At 35.9% G+C, this 21,462-nt stretch overlaps 1 pseudogene; it reads left to right on the top strand.

The window, feature by feature from the left end:
• Positions 1-878: 878 nt before the first annotated feature.
• LOC113271220 (L-gulonolactone oxidase-like) overlaps positions 879-21,462 on the top strand; it is a 61,378-nt pseudogene continuing 40,794 nt past the window's right edge.

Genomic DNA, 21,462 nt, shown 5'->3' with positions numbered 1-21,462 from the left:
CTTACCTATCTGAGCCCTCATGCTCTGTCACATGGGCTCTCTGTTCTAAATACTAAGGAATTTGCCAAATTGTGTGTGAATAATATGTTCACATTATATACAACCATAGTTATGTACATTTCTTCTACCAGTTCATTCTCCTTCCACGAGGAAAATAACAAATAACGTAAAAATGAAAATATATATACATATTTATATATAAAATAACTTATTAATATACATATTTATATATAAAATAACTTATTAATACATATAATGTATTTTATATATAAATATATATAATATTATGTATATTCTGAAAATTTATAGAGAATTTACAAAGCCTGAAAGAAAGTTCTTAGCATAAAACAAGTTTTAATGGAGGAGAGATAAAAGACATCTTTCCCCAAACCATGGATCCTTTAAATTTTTTTTTTCTATGAAAACAAGAAAACGTATTTTGTCTTGTGGCAGATACTAAAACTCTGTGGTTATGATCTATAGGAAAAGAAAGCCCTAAAAAACTTATTCTCAGTAGTCAGGAGCTAATGTTAAGTTCCTTTATCTGACATTACCAGAGTTCAAAGATTGTTGTAAATGTCAGTAATCAAATCTACAAAGGATGTCTCTGAGGATGGGATTAGGAAGCAAACCCATCCTGAAGCCAACTGTTAACCTCAAATTATCCTTTTATACTCCAGCAAAACATCAAGGAGATTAGAATCAAGGAAAAACCATGCTAATTGATACTTACTAATAAAGGTCAGCCACAAGAAGTAATTAGACCTCTATGAAAGCCCTGGGGGCCTAATCCTCTGCCTGCGTTGCAGTCTCCAACTGGAAGCTTTTAGAAGACACTGCCTCACTGTGAGTGAGGGGCATCCACAGGCTGTGATAACATGAAAGTGTTGAAGATTAGCAAAGCCAGGCATGAGGATATGGAATTGGGAGAGAAGCAAGTAGGACATAAGAGGAAAGAATCAGCAAGTACACCAGAGCATCATTTTCAAGTTAAGATCAAGTGAGGAGTTAAATCTCAATGTCATAGTCAGATGGGAACAGACAAAATTTTAGAACCAAATGACTCATTTGGAGTGAAGAATTTTCAGTTAACATGCTGAGCCATGTAATCATGAGATATGTAAGAGAACCATCTGACCAAAGTTTGGATATTAAGCCACAAGACTTGAGCTAGTGTTAGATGTCTAGAGCATGTATTTTCCCACAGCACGTCTCTTCTAAAGACTTACGATTCAGACTCTTTACCCTTCTTTCTTTTCCCTCAAATTAAAAGCATGTTATAAAATACAACATATAAAATAAAAGTACACTCTGATCACCAACAGTTTTGGAAACACTCTGCCCTTGGGCAGTGAAATATTTGATTTCCAAAGACAATGCCTCCATGAATTCAGAGGCTCTGTGGTGGACATTTAGTTATGAAAATTATTTCGTTCCCTCACATTCTTGGGTATTTGTAGTTAAATAAGGCCTAAAGAGTTTGTTCTATGTGGCCATAGTGAAATTTCCACTTCACTCAAGTAACATAGATCATTACCCTTCCTTCCTTCAGTCCTTCATTCAAAGATAATTATTGGTGACCTACAATGTGGCAAGAGCTTTATTTTCTATTTATTAAAAATACAAATATATGGGGAGCCTGGGTAGCGCAGTCGTTAAGCGTCTGCCTTCGGCTCAGAGCGTGATCCCGGTGTTCCGGGATCGAGTCCCACATCGGGCTCCTCTGCTGGGAGCCTGATTCTTCCTCTCCCACTCCCCTGCTGTGTTCCCTCTCTCGCTGGCTGTCTCTCTGTCACATAAATAAATAAAATCTTAAAAGAAAAAAAAAAGAAATACAAATATAAATAAGAAAGAGTTCCTACTTTTAAGAGTTTAGATTCCAGAGAATCTCAAAAGATGGCAGGGAGATGGAAGCTGAAGATTCTAAGATCTACTTTTGATTGTATTAAAGTATAGACTCAAATATTTATTCTTTCTAGAGAGGCAATTCCAGTAGAAGTTGGTAAATATCCTTAGCTTCATACAGGCAGAAACTTTTTGCAAATCGTGTCAATCAGCACATAACATTATTAGATATGGGTTTAAAAGAAGATAGTGTTCAGGATATTGTGGACTGTACAAAATTGTCTGGTGTGGTTATTGATCTTCACAATTGCAGTATATGGTAATGATATTGTATAATATCAGGGTTGGCATTATTTTATTTATATTTATTTTTTGTATTTTATTGTGTATATATTTATGTGACTATATATTTATATGTATTATATTTTGTAATGTATTTTATTCATTTGATTCAAATTTCTTGTAGTCTACTTACTTAGTGGATGTAAGTTTTCCAATGTCAAAAAGAAGGTAGTCATTTTTTCCATTTTATTCTTTGCTATATTTCTAATATTTGCAATTTAATAGATGCACAATAAGTATTTGTTGACTATTGTTTCATATAACAGCAGGAGTAGGGGTCTAATACTGGATTTTTCTTACCCTCTACCTGACAATGCTATATTCAGAGAAGTGCATCTTTGAAAGGTAAAATCACAAGTACTGTCTATGATTTGACACACTTATTTTATTAGCCCATGGAAAATTACCATGCCTCCAATAGCCATATGGGATATAAACATGAAGGAAAATACACCATTTTGTGGAGAGATTAAAATTTTATTGTGTTATTATTGCTTGATAATGACAGTTATCCTATACAGAAGTGTTTTTTGCAATGAGAGACATGTGCATAAGTTTGACGTGCATTAAATACTGAAACACGTAGACAAAAATTATCCAAGCATCTATCAATCTTCTGATTAAATCAAAGATAATGTCAGTGTACTGTTATTAAGCCTTTTGTACCTCACTTATACTTGCTAATCTCCTTTTTTCAAAAATTTTATTTATTTAATTTGAGAGAGAGAGAACATGAGCAGGGGAAGGGACACAGAGAGAAGCAGACTCACTGCTGCTCAGAAAGCCTGTTGGAGGGCTTGATCCCAGAACCCTGGAATCATGACCTGAGCTGACTGAGCCACCCAGGCACCCCGCTAATCTGTTAATCTCCTTTTATGGAAGAGAAAGCAAGCTTTGCTATTACAGCATTTGTTAGGCAACAATATTTGACTGGAATTTTAAAATCTTGTTTGTTTTGAATTTATTTTGCATAGATACCTTCTATTATAGTAAGTGATAATGTTTTAAAAATAATGATACAAAGTTTTAAAAAAATTATGTTTAAAAAAGTTGATTTAGTCAAAACTAAACAGCCTGACAGGAAGTAATTGCATGTGGTTAAAGTTGTAAAGATGATATGAAAAAAGACTGAAATTTGGAAAACACCAATTGAAGTCCAAGGAAATAGAATTGCTTTATTATTTGCTTGAAGCATAATGGAGATATCAAGACCAGAGCTTGACCTGACCTTAGAATCAAGGTCTTCATAATGGTGTATTAAGATCACAAAGAGATTGTCCTAGAAGGAATTTCTAATTCCTCTTCCCCAATCTCTGCAGCTCACATGGCTTGCTCAAACAACAAATTTATTGTCTTCGACTTTCTTAAGATTTTCTTATCTTGATTGCCTGCCTGGTCTGATCTGTGACCATTGTGATTATCTACCGGTTTTCATCCTTCAATTCTGACTCTGAGACCAATACATTCTAACTTGCTCCTGAACTCCAGCTTTACTATAATTTTTCCACATCTTTGTAATGCCTTGGGCTAATTTCCTCCGAAGAATAATACAGGTCCTGTGTTTTCAAACATACTACATACATTCTGCCTAGGTGGAGTTCTTTACGTTTATAAAGATGCAACCAGGGAGACAATTCTGTTATGTTATATACCTCTCTTCAGAAATGGATTTACCCTGACAGCAATGAAATCTAAATATCACCAGTGAAGACAGCTTTCAAAGCCATGTACCTAATTGTTTTCCAGAATTTTGTGTTCTTTTCTAATAAGACAGCAAGCAACATTACATAAACTTCAGGCCACATAAAATGTGGATTGATGCCAGCTGCAACTATAACAATAAGAACAATTTAGTAATTTCTGAAGCCAATGTATAAGAATATATCAACTATACTTCAAATAAATAAATGAGTAAATAAATACAAATTTCAAAAAGAATGATTCAGGCATATTAGTAAAATAACAAAACATTTGTAAAGAAATGATGGGGACAATTATAGCTTGAACACTGAGGACTGAAAGTACCTACCCTCTCACAAAGCATATTTTCTGTAATAACATGATTAGTCCATTACCTTCACTAGCATAATTTTACTATTCTATAAGACTCTTATCCAGGTAAACATACTTATTGTTTAGTAGAGGAACTTCATGAAAGACCCATAAATGCTTCAATATAAACCATCAATCGTTTATATCATTAAGATTCTTTGAACCCTCAGCCCCAAAAGCCTTACGTTGCTGTTACTACCAATCTTAGACTGATATATCCTGATTCTTACACAATCCTAATCAATCTCCCTCACTCTTCACATTGAAATACTACCTTAAATCAAACTGTAAATACTCAGTAAAGTAGAATCTTGCCTACCCTTTATGGGACATTTGCCCAGTTCTGTTGAGATGTTTTTCTCCCTTACTATAGTAAGCAATGAACTCAAATCTTTTTTTTTTTTTCTTCCAAATCTGTCTTATGAGCAGACTGTGTTGGGAAGCCAGCATACAACAGCTTACAAGCCCTTTTATGTATACATATACCTGCAAATAATCATTTTAGCTGTAAACTTCTCTAAGTTATGGCCACATCAATGATTAAGAGAATATATAATTTGATAATAGAATATATATATACAATGATAAGAAAATATATATAAATTTATATATATAAATATAAACAGATAAGTCCAACCTGGTGGTATCCATGGTTACCTTCATTGAGTTTTTTCGTCATCCTTTGGAAGATAGAAATCAGAATTTTAACATTTAAGCACTGAATCTGAATTTTCTGCAATTTTTAAAATTCCTTCTGAAAATATGTGGTCTTCTGAAAGTAACATTTGGTTATTTTCTATGGGAAACAAATGGAGCTGAGTGAATTTTTGGAATTGATTAAATGTGATTATGTGCAGTATTTCCTTTTTTTTTTTTTTTCCATCAGATCTCAAGTAAGAGTCTTAAATGACTGAGCTTTAATCCCAGAGATAGGCGAGACAGAAGGTCAAGTAAAGAATTCTCTGGTCCGCATTTTCAGTTTATTCAATCTAGTTTCTAAATATTTGTGACTCCTTCTCCTTATTTTCCCTATCAAATGCAATGCTAGTTGCAATGACAATGGCTCAAGTCTGCATAAAAGGAAAAGGAGACAGCATGATGACACTACAAAAATAATTATTTATTATTTGAAAATAATTCATTCATCTCCATTGACACAGAGACAGAGCAGAAGCCCTCCACCCCATTTCGCTTTTGCAGCCACAATATCCTGCTTCTTCTTTTCCGCTCTTGTTGGCCCTGATGTTCGTTTAAACCAATTTCATTTTTGCAACAGTATGTTTGATAATTATGTGGGGAGGTAAGAAAGACGATGCATGAAAATCGAGGACCCTGCATTTAAATAGCTTCCTCGGGGATGCATGCAAGAGTAATAATCTTGGTAATAGTTCATATTTGTGATATTTGCTTTCAAGATTGGACATAATATATTACCAGAGAGGTAGAAAGAAAAGACCAATAAAGGGTAAGGATCAATTTGTTGGAGAAAATGAGAAATGTGAAGAATCTCAGGTTATGTCAAAAAAATACGTCCTGAATCTTCTATCGGCAGCTCTTTATGAGCTAACCATTTACTTTTGACCTTTCCTGAGGGGAGATATGTAATCTTTGCTTAAAGAAATGTGGAGGCTGGCATCCTCCTGGCTGACCTGCACGTACAGCTGGGCAAGCACAGCCTGGCCTCGTCCACCTGAGAGCTGTTTCAGATGTGACTGCAAGGGGCGGGCATCTTTGGGTTTGGAATGCACAACACAGGGATCAAACACGACATCTATTCACATGATGGCACTGACCCTGTTGACACCCGTGGGACCATTCTTGAGTGCTCCAAGTTTAGCAACACAGAGGTGTTCCAGGCAGTGCAGGTGCACCTGGGCTGCCTTGGTCAATCTCATCATCACCCTGCAGTGTGTGCCCCAGTTCTACTTGCAGGAGATCTCCCTCCCCTCAATCCTGAAAGAGGTTCTTGACAACCTGGACAGCCACCTGAAGAAATCTGAATACTTTCACTTCCTTTGGTTCTCACACAGTGAGAACATCAGCATCATCTACTGGGACCACGCCAAAAAGCCCCCCTTCTCTTCAGCCAACTGGTTTTGGGACTATGCCATCAGATTCTATTTACTGAAGTTCTTGCTCTGGATCAGTTCCTTCTGCTGGGCCTTTGTCAGCCTGATCAACCGCTTCTTCTTCTAGCTCCTGTTCATCAGGAAGGAGAGTAGCAACGTCAGCCACAAGATCTTCACCCATGAGTGCTGCTTCAAGCAGCATGTCCAGGACAGGGCCATCCCCAGATAGAAGACCAAGGAGACCCTGCTGGAACTGAAAGCCATCCTGGAGACCTGCCCCAAATGATGGCTCACTACCCCATAGAGGCACTTCATCTCCGGGAGATGATATCTTGCTGAGTTCCTGCTTCCAGAGGGACAGCTGCTACATGAACATCATTATGTGCAGACCCTATGGCAAGGAAGTATCACAGCTGGACTACTGTCTGGCCTAGGAGATCATCATGAAGACAGTGAGGGGCAAGCCCCATTGGGCTAAGGCCCACAAATCTGCCTGGAGGGACTTAGAAAATGTATCTAGCCTCTTCGTAGTTCTGTGCCATCTGAGAAAGCTGGGATGTTCCTGAATGGTATCTGAAGGTGTTCTACAGAAGAAGAAACCAAAAATAAATTGAGCCTGCCCCATTCTAACCCCAGGCCCACCTCCAATTAGGTTGAAGGCTCAATGTCCCACTGGCCTGGTGGGTAATATTACCTCTTTCTGCGGGCCTTCTGCTGCAGCACTCACAGCTGCTCCTACCCACAGTGATGAGCCTGGACCTGGACAGGTCTCCCTGCCCTCCTACGTCCTTTCTCCTCACAACAACCCCATGCAAGGAAGAGCACCCAAGTCCCTATTTGCATTTCCATGTGGCAGCTCCTTTTCCTGAACCTATAATCACCACAATTTTTTTTCCCAGGAAATAGAGAAACCCCAAAATGTTATGCTTCTTTAAGGGGCCAGGGATTCAGTCATTCACAGGTTCACCTGCCAGCTAGGTGTCTGTGGCTCGGGGACCCCATTAAAGGGTTTGGGCACAGTAGTCATTTGTAAAGTGCTCTCCCTCCTTTCACACATGAGGGTTTTTCAAATGCTCAGGTGAGTGCCCACCTGCCCTGGGACTGCCTTTTTCCAGTTTCTACCTGAGTTTCTACCTCTCATAGCCTGACCTTCAAATATGTCTTTTGCAGGGGTTATTTGAGGAGTGGGATTCTCTTTGCCTTCTTTTAAATAAAGACCAAGAATTGAAAAAAAAAAAACTTGTAATATCAAAAATTTCAAAATAAACAAAACCAAACATAAAATAGGCTTGTATAGCAAAAAATATAAAGGAAAAATTATAGAGGAAAATGATTTTTCTAGATTTTTTCCAAAGAAATGAGTAGGCATACATCAAGTGATTACACCTTCATATAAGTATGCTAATATTATATAGTAAAAATAGCCAGTGTGAAAGACTGTCTGTTTCTATCTTAGTCTGTTTTAGATTGTAAGTTCTAACAGGTCAAAATCTTTGAATTCTCCAAGTTAGTTCAATGTGCACTAGAATATTGAAATATGTGACAAAAGCATGAGCTAAGATATTCATTTTCAATTAGAGATATTATCCTACAATTTGCTCTTTTAGAAGGTTGTGTCACTAAAATACATGTATTTGTATTGATTTGTATGCTTCACTCTGAGTTAGGCATTTGAAATTGCAAATTTACTTCTTTATCTCTTGTTACTGCTCAAATTAAAACATTTATTAGCATAATCAACAATCCAACACAAGAGAAAAAGGTTTTTCTTAGAACAAGTTTGTTTCTTGTTGGAGTGATCTGTAAGTCATATTCCAATATTCCAAATGCTTAAAACTACGTCCCCCCCCCCCCACAGCATCATTGCATGGCAGTATCATAGTGCTCTTCATCCTATTAAGGAAAAAAATGGTTCACAAGTGACAAAAACAACAAAATAAACCTCGTCAGCTGTCTCTGCAGAAGATAAAAATCAGGAAATAATTGTCTCTTAAGTGTTTTTTCCTCATAGTCTTGATGTATCCCCCAGAATGTGTGTAATATCAATATTTTCCCTCTTCATGAAAGTTGAGGGACAGATGATTTTCACCACTGCTTCTCTCCTTGCTTGCAAATATTTGGAGGAGGAAATATAACTCATTTTGAAAGTCTTTTGGATGGCAGCCTTTCTATTTTCAAAGAAAATACTGGAGTCACCAAACCTGAGACTATGGATTTGGATTTCAACTTATCAATTAGAGAACCATTCATTTCTTGATTCCACTACAGCAGCCAGATACCAGATCTCAGAAGACCATGCAGCAATGCTGAAAGAAGGAAAATGCTATACTTCCAGTCTGCAAAGGCCAACAAAAATTGAGACTATATATTCACTGATATATAAAGTTATTCCTGCTGAAACAAGGTCCTTTCCACTAAAAAAATCACAGTTCTCTCTTTTGACACATTTGGAATTATTACTTTGCTTTTAGGGAATCATGTCCTGGAACAGGGGCGATCAGTCAAATAAAAATACTTCTCCTAGGATCACACAAATCTTTTCGTTTACATAAATCAATATCATTCTATCAATGTCTCATTTGGAAAGGATCAAAAGAACTCTTTTGCTAAAGTCAAAGGAGTGACTTAGGACAAAATTTTTACAGTGGATTTTCTGTCAAATGTCAACACCATACAAAGAGGGAAGGAATCCTGACACAGTGGTTTGTCCAGCCACAACCCACATGAAATTAATTCACACCTTGGGAAAGAGCCTAAGTTTCCAGTCCACCACTGGTACATACAGCACCCTGGAATAATTTCAACACTTCCCACCTTGGAGCAAATAATGTTCCCCAGAGGGACATGGCTTTGGAAGCAGTGAGCTACAAGTCAGCCTTCTCTAGTTCTCTCAGCCAGGTACCTTTGTGCTATTAATAAACAGTACAACCATATGTGATAGCCTTGGGCCCAACAAGCAGCTTTGCCTCATCTGTGCTGATGGAACTCTTCTTGTGTGTGTTTGATCCGGGCCCATTGTATTGGAGAGTTGTGTTAGTTAGGTACAGAATATATGAACTATATTTCTATATAGACCAAGTAACTTTTATGTGTGTCACTCTCCTTATGAAGAATTTCATTAGTATAAATCTAGATGTAAATCATTACTACAATACTTTTATTAAAAATTATCTTAATACCTGCTTATGATTTAAAATTGACTTATAAGATTAATATGAGCTCCCAATAGTACTATTAGTTATTAAGACAAAAATCAATAGGGTCTACAAAAATAGAAAAAATAATAAAATAGTAAATTATGTCAATCAGGTATGCTCACTTATAAAATTATATTGGTTTATACTTTTATATATATATAAACTATCACTTTATCTTGTCTCAATATCCAGATGAGTGATCTAGTCACAAAGTCAGACCTCATGAAGATAATCAGCTGCTGTGTGCCATCAACACAAATGGTATTTATTATCAAGAAGACAATTCTAGATGTACATAATGTAGTGTCATTCAGAACATAATGTCAACTATCTGAATTACTTGTGGCAAAACCTTCTTTGCTGATACATCTGTAATCAAGGGACCTTTGACACTTGCGCTCAATCTCAGCTGATGTTTTGAAAAAATTCAAAACTTCTATAATTTATTTCTCCACATACTCCTTCTTTCCACTTTATGGCAGCCAGAACATGACTAGACCTTCAGATAAAACTCCCAGGAATTTACATATTAAAGAAATAATTCATAATACAAAAATGATAGTCAAAGAATGACTCAATAGGATGACTATGGCAAAAGTATGGCCAGCATGGAGTTGACAGTTTGGCAACATTGACTGCCCACCCAGCCAAGCATCCAAAACACTATTCCTTGGCTATTTGTGCAAACTAGATTCTGAGATTCTTGTCATTTTCTGAGCCCAATTCTCTTGCTTTTCCACTGATTCCTGAGCTATTTGATATCCCTTCAATAAATTCATTTTTTGCTGAGTTCAAACAGAATTGGTTTCTATTGTTCTCAACCAGGAATTCTGAGTGATACAGGCAACATAGAAGGAATTATATCAGTGAGCGACTTTTATTCCCTGGGACATTTTTATTCACAGTGCTGCTCTAATAACTATATAGCTTTATAAAAATGCCTTGAATAGTCATAATGAAATTTTCAGGTTGGGAGAATTTGCTAATGGTCAATATTTGCTGAAATCCTGAGAGAGTTCTCCAAGGTTCTGCCTCTTCAATCTGAGAAACCTAATGACATTTCTGTTCTCAATTCTGAAGTGATAGACAGCTATACCAGAGTATAGCATGTTTAAAATTATAAAATTTTCCAATATGTTATTCCGTATATTTTTATTCAAAAGTTAATTTTGGTTTTTATGAATGTAATATAACTCACACAAGCATGATTTGGACAAATAATCCATTTTCTAATCAACCACCAAATACCATTATTTTCCATTAATTTATAACACATGGCTTAACTACAATAATAATGCATGTGTTTTTATACACTAAATGTGAATTCAGATCAACATAAATTAATAATTTGAAGGGTGTTTTATCAGAAATGATGTCCAAAATTCTACTCTGTGTTAAAACAAGCTTCCACATTATCTATCTGAGTAAAGTTAACTCAACATTGTACAGAAGTAGAACACAGTCAAAACTTCTAGAGTATGTGTATTGCTTGGCAATCTAACTCCTAGAATAAAATACCTGTTGGTCATTAAGTAAGAAGAGAGGAGAGCACAGACTTGCCTTAAACATATATATGTATGTATTTTTTTTAAAGATTTTATTTATTTATTTGACAGAGACAGCCAGCGAGAGAGGGAACACAAGCAGGGAGAGTGGGACAGGAAGAAGCAGGCTCCTAGCGGAGGAGCCTGATGTGGGGCTCGATCGCAGAACGCCAGGATCACGCCCTGAGCCAAAGGCAGACACATAACGACTGCGCCACCCAGGCACCCCTGTGTGTATATTTTTAATTGGAATTGACTTATCCCAGAACAGAGACCTCTCTATAAAACATAACCACAATTAAGCTTTTCTAAACATTACTAAATGCTCACCATGATAAATGTATTGACTATATTCCCTATGCTGTACTCTTCATTTCTGTGACCTATTTACTTTATAACTGGAAGTTTGTACCTCTAATCCCCTTCACCTTTTTTACTATATACTATTGACTATTTTACGTTTTTTGAAAAAGATTCATTTATTTGAGAGAGAGATTGGGGAGGGGCAGAGGGAGAAGGAGAAACTTAAGCAGAATCCATCCTGAGCATGGAGCGCAACACAGGACTTGATCTCATGACACTGAGACCATGACCTGAGCTGAAACCAAGAGTTGTATGCTTAACCAACTGTGCCACCCAGGTGCTCCTTGACTATTTTACTTTTTCATAATTTTATAGTAGCTCATTAGGAGAGCAAGGCTGTTTGAGAGTAATCATGTAGACGTATTTGTGAAAGAGCTAGTATATATGAAATAACTGTGATTAGATACTTATAGTATAATAACTATCCAAAAGTACAATTGCCTGCTATATAGGTCCAATTAAAATACTGTCATCTAAACGGTGGACCTGCATGATATTCTCTAGAATATCAAGATATTCAAGATCCTTTCTATGTATATTGTGCCTACCATACTAAAGAGCAAGAGATTAGCATAGTCTTAAAGCTATGTGTTCGATGTAAATGTAAACTGCCTTAGATCCTCCTCCTTGACCAGTATCAAAAGTAATACATTTTCCAGATCAACAGGACAAATCAAGTACCAGAGGCTATGTTGGTCTGTCCTAGTAAAGATACCACCTCCTCACAGAGACTGATTACACTAACCTTGGTTCAATTTATGGTAGTCCATTAACAGTGACCATGGTCCCTATGGTTTTCTCAGGAGTTATAACAGTGAATTAAAATTTTTATGAGGGATGCCTTCTTTAAATAATTGAGAGTAGCACCTGCATGCCTTAAATTTTTGAGTGTGTCATATACTTTTCTGCTTCTACCTAGGTTCTAATATGGTTCCTTATTTACTATCTTGTCCAGTAGCAACAGAGTCACATGCTTCTTCGCAGACTTTCCTTCTGTAATAGCTCTTACTTTACAAGACAGAGAACCAATTCAAGTAGCCTGCTAGCCAATAATTATATCCAGCCTGATTTTGTACTCTGGAACACAGCAAGTGACTATAATATGGATCTGTGTCCTATAAGACCCACTATGATATGAACTGGGGCCAGGTTGTCATTAATAATCTAGACTTTTTACAACCTCACTTTAACAAGGGGCTATGATAGCCTTTTGTGTTCTCTGTTGTCAATGTCAACTGAACATCCAGTATCCAAAGACCTTAAAAAGATATTGGTATCCCTCTTTCCCTTATATATGTCTAGTTTTTCCTATGAATATATTTAGGCCCATTTGGCAAAGCTTTGGGTGAGTAACTACTGAATAAGCTTATATGGCATTTCAGCCTTCTACTTCAATGGTGATGGCTTCCCTTTTAATCAATGGGCTTTATGTCTAAGAACTAACTCAGTTCTGGAAAATAATAGAGTGTGATTTTCTATTTTGATGTCTGACATCAATCTTGTGTTTGTCTCGATCACTTTGGGTTACTTAAGTCAAGCAACATACTTCATGACTGTTCATCTGTCTTGTCCTTAGGAACTCCTAGCTAATGGCAAGGCCTTTCTGACCTTATAGCCCTTATGCAATTATTCCCAGGTCCATATTCTCTAGGACTTCCTAGAGAATATAATCAAATGGTATAGTCTCTGGTGTTGTATATAAATCAATTCTATCAAGTTTAATTTTCTGAACCTTTTGAGCTCTTCCTCAGTACACTACCAAGGCAGTTCTGCAATCCACCTATTTAACCAGAAGTCTTCTTTTTTTTTTCAATCTAAATTTCCAATTGTCCCATTTCAACAGCTAACAGCATATAAATAGACAACATGTTCTTTTGCCAGAGTTATTGGAGAATTTTAAAAATCTGTCTTTTTTCCAGCTCTATATTCTTTTCTCTCTGGTCCAGTATCTATAAGGCATATTCCCTAACACGTTATGGTGGTTATTGCCAGTATGTTAGCCAAATGCCACAGCCCTTTCACTGAATGATCATTTTCTTCCAGCAGCAGTGATAGCACTCCTCTCTAAAGGTTTTATAAACATTTAACTAGTTATCACACTAGAAACAATGCAAACAGTCTGAGGTAACATATGAGGAACACAAGCATCATCATGTAAGGTATCCACTTCATGTGAAGCCTTTGCTTAATTTCAACCAATGGGCAGATTTTCCTTAATGAGCAAAGATTTATGATCCCATGCCTTAAGAAGTATTAAAAGCTTCCTTTTACCTATCTTGTATATATCCTGGGTAGTATTGGTCCCAGTGGAATTAGATACACACGGAACAGACTTGAACCCACTCACAGCTTGGAGCTGAGCTACTCAAGCCTAGATCAGATGAGTTGCAAGCAACTCACAGACTAATGTGTGTAAAATTAAATGGTTTGCACTCAGATCTCCTGAGTTTGGGAATGGCTTGTCATGCAGCAATATTGTTACAACAGCTGACTGTTATAGAATAGTATTCACTTCAGAAACTGAGCCATTAAATTAGTATATATCATTTCATATTTTCTCCCAAGAGTCTGGTTATGTTCTTATTTTAATATTTGCCAAACAAATGTGTCTATAAATCTTGAACACAGCATCTGTAGTTGTTGTTTATAAGAAGTACTATTCCCATAAAAATTAATTTTCAACCAGCATATATTACAACAGAATGAGAGTACAGCAATGATTTTTCCTAACTTGTTTTAGATTCTGACCAAATAACTAACCAACCAAAAAAAGAACTAAATAGATGGATGAGTGAATGAATGACTGGGTGGAATGTAAAAGAACTTTGTTTCTCTATAGACTTGCTTTTAAGTGTTGATCTACAGCTATTTAGTTTGTTCATTTTAGCAGACTGTGTAACTCAATGAGATACCATTTTCCAACTCTATAACAGGAATAATCATACCAACTTCCCCAGAAGTGGTGTGATGTTATAATGAGATATATATATAAATTTGCATATCACATTACATATCACAGAATCTGGAAAGCAACAGGCGTTCAATCAATGCAGGATTTCCCCCCCTTCTCTTACCCCTCCTATCACTATGTTTAAGGAAGAATAATACTAAACACTGGTATTTATATTATGACTATCTTCATAATCTTTGTTCCCTTAAGAAGAGAGAGAACATACATAGTCATTTTGATACCCCTATCTTAATTTTTGTTAGACTTGTCTAGATATATTTTTAGTATGCTGTGCTGGCTTGTCTTATATGTATGAATAATTTGGGAAATCAAGATTCTTAAGAAAGTTACAAGGAAACCATCCACGTGCTGAATGCCAAAATGACAGATATTCTAGAAATGTGCACATGGATGTTTATTTTGAAGTATTTAGGAGGGTTTTTTTGGCACTTTACATTGTGAAATATTAATCCGATTTTGCATGTTTTAAAAGACATTTTGGATAAACAATGGATATAAAATTGAAATGGAAACTCTAGCCAGGAGTCTAAAAGGACATTTTAAAAAGTGATTATCCATTAATTTAGCTTTTATAAGCGTTGAAAATAGAATAAAATTTTTGAAAACAAGCAAAATTACTGGTGTAGACACTTGTTGGTTCTTCCCTGACATAGTTTCTCTCCTCTCCCACCACTGATATTCGGATTTCCTATTGACAAACTCACTTTTTCGTACTCAGCCACCGGATTTGAAAGATTGTCCCCACCCTCAGTTCCAGAAAGGGGAGAGAATGAGGTTTTTGAGTGGTTTTAGCCTATCAGCAGATTATGCTACTAAGGCAACCAAGGAAATCTTTACTGGTGCTTATAGGAGAAAAAAAATTTCTTCTTTTTAGGAAGTCACTGCAATAGACTCTCACTACATGGGAAAGAGGATTTGACCTGGAGTATTCTTTTGTGAACCCAGGATAAACCTGCATGAAAATGGAATGAACCCAGAGAAAACAGAACCAAGAAGTTGAGAAGGAGGGACTGAGCCCTGGTCATATGTCTTGAGTCTGGATCTAGTCTTACCTGAGGTCAGAGGTTTCCCTGGACTTTTAAGTTTGTTTTTTTTTTTTTTTTAAGATTTTATTTATTTATTTGACAGAGATAGAGACAGCCAGCGAGAGAGGGAACACAAGCAGGGGGAGTGGGAGAGGAAGAAGCAGGCTCCCAGCAGAGCAGGGAGCCCAATGGGGGGCTCGATCCAAGGGACCTGGTATCACGCCCTGAGCCAAAGGCAGACGCTTAACGACTGAGCCACCCAGGCGCCTCTGGACTTTTAAGTTTTCTAAACCAATAAATCTGAGGCTTGTTTTCTGTATCTTGCCGCATAAAGCATACCGACTGATTTTTTTTTAAAGAAGCAACTTATTTATTTTTTAAATAATTACGTAAACTTTTTGTAGTCATTTTGAGAAACTCAACATAACATATAAATCTGTTTCTGGAATCTTTTCTGTGTGTGAATTCTGCTTTTGCTGTTTGATAGTTGACCTTGGATAAGTATCTCAGTTGACGTGCTATAACAAAATATACAGACTGAGTGGCTTAGAAAGAAGAAAAAAAATATTTCTCACAGTTCTAGAGGCTAGAAGGGGAGATCAGGGTACTAGCATAGTTAGGTTCTGGTGAAGGCCTTCTTCTGGATTGCAGACTGCTGACTTCTGGTTGTTTCCTCACATGGTGGAAAGAGAGCAAGCTAGTTCTCTGGCCTCTTATTATAAGGGCACTGATCACATTCATGAGAGCTCTGCTGTCATGATATGATTACCTTCCAAAGGCTCTACCTCTAATACCTCTAATACGCCAGGGATTAGATTTCAAGATTTGAATTTTGGGGGGACAAAAACATTCAGTACATAACAGTTAGTAAATGAATATATGTGGTCATCAGTTTTTCCATGTATATCATAGAGATAAAAGTACCTGCATCACAGGGTAGGGTTAAATAAGCTAGTATATGTAAAGCACTAATAAGATATGGTATATAGCACATCCAATAACTGGTAGCTATTATAATTATCATTGCTTTTAATAATTAGAACAATGTTTTACCGTATATATTGAAAATCTTTTGATTGAATTTCTACATAACGTGAGCATAACATATTCTCTTTAAATAAGATAAAATGTTAAAATAGATATCAATCCAAATATTCAAAAATTTCAACTATAAAAATTCAGTGAACCACCAAAGGAATTTAAAAAAAATTTCTTAGCAAGACTATTGTATCATCAATACAGGAATATGTTAACAATAAGTAACTTCACTGGGTTGCACACATAAAAGTCTCAATATAAGGAAAAAGTGAATTCCTGAAAAGTTATTAGTGATTCTGTATATTGCATTGACGTACATATTAGTAAAAGGCAGGCTAGGGTATATTGAAGCAATTTCAAAATATCATGGGCTAAAGCAAACAAAAGTTAGATTCTTGAATTTTCAACAACTTTTTACTGGCCCACACAACTCCCTAGGTCAATTGTCCTCTATAAGGTGACTTAGCAAATTAGTTTGTTTTGATCTCATAGCTTGAGAATTTCAGTGAAAGTCCAACACACTAGTTACAGTGAGGAAAAAGAAAAATTAGGAAAATGTCACTTCCACTTTCATTATATATTTCATAACTAAGCACATGATCCTACCTAATAGCAAAGCACCTAAGAAATTCAGTCTCGCTTATGCCACAGAAAGAAAGGAGAATGGGATAGTTTCAGCACTAATTTACATCTATGAATTAAAAGTAAAAATGAAATTATTTATAATCTCTAATGAAAATGCAATGTTTTATACACTACAATAAAAAGCTCATAATTTTAGAATTACAAATTAAACATGATCAATATAAATATGAATGAATAATCCTATATCTGAAAATACCATAATTTGTCTTGAAGAAGGTGTAGCTTAGCTGCCTAAGCTAGAGTCACTATTGCTTAGAAATTTGCTATCATCTTTCCACCCTTAATCTTTTTTGATTAACTGTTTTATTGTACCTTTCACAATTCTCTTCTTTCTTTCCTTTTTCAGATTTTATTTATTTATTCCTCTCTCAGAAAGAGAGACAGAAATAGCACAAGCAAGGGGAGCAGCAGGCAGAAGGAGAAGCAGGCTCTCTGCTGAGCAGGGAGCCCGATGTGGAACTCAATCCCAGGACCCTGGGATCATGACCTAAGCTGAAGGTGGATGCTTAACTGACTGAACCACCCAGGCGCCCCAGACAATTTGCTTATTTCTTAAAAGAGGTTTCCTTCAAAATCTTTGAGCCACAATATCTGATAAAATTGTTTTAATTTTTTTATTAGAACCTCTCTGGGAAGGCATCAACACTACAGATTAAATCAGTAAATTCTAAGACACAATAAAAGATGTGTAGTTCATTATCATAACTGAGAAACAAGAACAAGAAGTGATAGGTAATCCTGGAGCAAAAGAGGTCATGCTCTGAACTCCTTGGCATCTAGGATTCTACAAGAATGAGTACTTTTTCTATCTGTTGGTCTCAAATATACACTTAACAACAACCACAGTCAAAGAGGTTTTTCTTCTGACCATAGCTCTAACCTCTAATTTGGCCTGGAGAAGAGTTGATGAAAGCTGAAAACTCTTAGCTTGAGGTTTCCATTACCAATTTCAAATTCATTATTTACTCAGAATTCCTTTAAAAACATTTGAGTCCCAAAATGATTGAGTCCCAATATGGGACAGAGTCACTGAAAATTTTATTAACTTCAATTATTTTATAATAATTGCAACACCTATAACGTCATCTCAGTTCAAAGAATAAAAAGCACACTAGAATAATGTCTTTAATTTTCTTTTTAGCATCCACACTCTAAAAAATATATATATTTACTATCACAGTTTTCTAGAAGAGACAATTACGACACAATTATTTTCCTTTTTATTTATATATTTTTTTAAAGACAATGAATACATAGTTTAAATTTATCCTCAGTCAAAGATAGGACAGAGTCAATGTTTGACTGATGAAATCTTCCTTCATCAATTGACAATGTGACACCAAAACTCTAAAGCAAAAATTGGAACATTGATTCTGTATAGTTATTGTTACTGACAATGACAGGAAGGTATATAATACAGAATAAATATTTTTATAGTGAAAGGAATAAAATACTAGAATTTTTTCAGAAATATGGAGGCTTGAGTTTGACATGAATGAGTAATCCCCCCTCTGTAACATAAAACAGTAGCCAGAGGAGGAAAGCTAATAACACAGGAAGGCTTTTTACAATAATAAAAAATTATTGCAAATGACAGAAAACTCAACATTTTAAAAGTCTTTAATGAAAATACCAGTGTTAGCAAAACTGTGGAAGAAACAGAACTCTCATGTATTGCTGCTAAAAGTGTGGATTGTTACAACCATTAGAGAAAATTGTCAGCAACTACTAAAGCCGAAAATGTACCTATCTTTTGACCTGGTAATTACATGCCTAGGTATGCTCCCAACAGAAGTGCATACATATGTTCACTGAAAAACAAGTTCCACTATGTTTATAGAGCATAACTATAAATAATAGCCTCCAACAGAAGCTACCTAAATGCTTATCAGCAGAAAAGTAGATGAATAAACTGTGGTATATTCACACAATGGAATCCAGAATATCAACAAGAATAAACAAACTATAACCATACATGACAATATTAATGCAGCTCACAAGCAAAATACTGAACCAAAGAATCCCAGACCAAAAAATTCACATACATTCCATTTATATAAATAATTATTAATCTACACTGTTAGACTACAGGACAGTGGTTACCCTTGGATGTTACTGATTAACTAGTAGGGAGCATAAGAGAAGCTTCTGGAGTAATAAATGTTCTATTTCTTGATCTAGACTCAAGTTACACAAATTTGTTCAGATTGTGAAAATTCATTTTTTGTGAAAATTCATTATTTATGATATTTTAAAAATTAGTTTTTAAACCCTTTAGGAAAAGAGTATTGGTTTACAAACTGACCCCTGTACATGGAGGGAAGGAGAGACCAAAGAAGGGGCAGACCACTCCATTAGTAGGTGACAGTTTTAACAATCAAGGAAACTTACTTTTGAATTCTGTCTTCCGCAGCCTGGAGATGAGTAGATCTCCACCCCTGCTCATGAGAATCTTAAAAGTTTATACAGAGGCCTTAACTAGGTTTAGGTGCACATACCATTCAGATGGTCTCAACAATATTTTACTCTCTCAAGGCTGTGTCCTTGAAAACAGCTCCTGCTGTGGGAATGGTGGGCAGAACATATATTCCCAGGGCAGGGGAAGGGTCAAGAGGAGCTTCTGAATGTTTTGTCTGGATTGGCTCATGGGTCAACCAGTGGTGACATGCTCTTGAGGACTTTTTTCAACAAAGAGGCATTTATTATGTCACATAATCAAAAACTTCAGATGTAACACAGGCTTCAGATGACCTGTTTCTCGGGTACGCAAATTACACCCATTTTTCAGCTGTTTTCTCTTCTGTGTTGATTTGTAGTCTATGCATGACGTGAAGAGGACTTCCTGCCATTCTAGATCTTTCTTTGAAATACAAATTCAGTGGCAAAATAAATTTCTCATTTCACAAAATTGCCTTATGCCTAAACAGACTGTACTTTACTCTGTGACCATTCTTTGAGCCAATCAATAGAGCAACCCTGGGCACCTGGGTGGATCAGTTGGTTCAGCAGCCTGCTCAGGTCATGATCTCAGGGTTGTGAGATCCAGGCCTCTGTGGGGCTCCCTGCTGGCTGTAGAGCCTGCTTAAGATTCTCTCTCTCTCCCTTTGCCTCTCCCCCTCCTCAAAAAAGAAAAAAAAAAAAAAAGAGCTAACCAAAATAGAATGTGCTGATGACTACTGTTTCAGTCAAATTACTTGGACTGAAAAGTGGGAAAGAGGGAAAGAGATTTTCTATCTATAAAAACAAACAGCCAAACATTTCTGGTTTCTTAACAAAAATAGAGTGAATGGATGCCGTGCATCAGAGGTCAAGATAACTCTCAAACAATAGAGAGCAGGTTTGGTTTGACCTTGAGGAGCCTGGAGGACCATGAATAGCTGCTTTGGTGGGTTGAGTTGTTCCCAATTCCTGTGGTGGCTGATGTAAGCTAGCAAGGATGATTATTGCCTCTGATGTCATTGTGTTTGAAAACATGAGCAAGCAAAGAAACCAGTGAGAAAATAAAAAACACAGGAGGAAACAAAGAAGAGCCATCTCACAAGAAGTCGAACTAATGGAAGTGCCAAATGAGATAAATAAAGTAATAGAGTCTCTCAAAGACACCAAATATAAAACAATTTGTGGGGAAACAACAACAAAACAAAATGGATTTTCAATTTAAATTTTTCAATAGTTAAACTAAAAAAAAAATAGTTATGGTTGAAAGTTAACTTGACCAGGAATATCTACTGAAAGAAATACAAAATATAGGAAGAGTATAAATGACAAAAATCAGTAATGAAAAGATGAGTTATTGAGGGCATAGACAAGAGAATTCTCACCTTATAAAAGGAGTCCTGAAATTAAAAAAAAAAAAAAAAGGAAGTGATAGAAGAGACGTGATATTTAGAAAAATGAAGAAATTTTCTTTTATTTAAAGAAAGATTTGTTCCTGAAGATTGACAAGACTCCCTAGGTCCCAGGGAGGATTTATTAAAAAGGTCATTTACTTAGATATATTCTAGTGAAAATTTTGAATTCCAACAGTAAATATAAAATCTTATAAGCTTCAAAAAGAGCAAGTAACTTTTAAAGGAAAGAGACTGACTAAATCTGACTTATTTATAACATTAAAACTTATCAGTCAATGAAATATAATCTACTGAGACCAAAGCAGTCATACTCAACTTACCATTCACCTGTCAGGGAAAAGAAATGATATTTTCAGATAGAAATGGATTTAGAATATATATCACCCATGTGTTCTGAAGAAAAAAATTATGAAAATACAACAACCAAGTGACAATTAAATCAGAACTAAGATATTATAAAAGATGAGGATAATATTGAGGAAAGAGTGGTAAGTAATGACTTACAATTTACATAATTGAC

This window comes from Ursus arctos, unplaced genomic scaffold, assembly GCF_023065955.2.
Source record: "Ursus arctos isolate Adak ecotype North America unplaced genomic scaffold, UrsArc2.0 scaffold_4, whole genome shotgun sequence".
In the NCBI taxonomy this organism is placed as follows: Eukaryota; Metazoa; Chordata; class Mammalia; order Carnivora; family Ursidae; genus Ursus; species Ursus arctos.
Note: the sequence above shows the minus strand (reverse complement) of the source record. Positions and strands in the feature narration are given on the sequence as shown.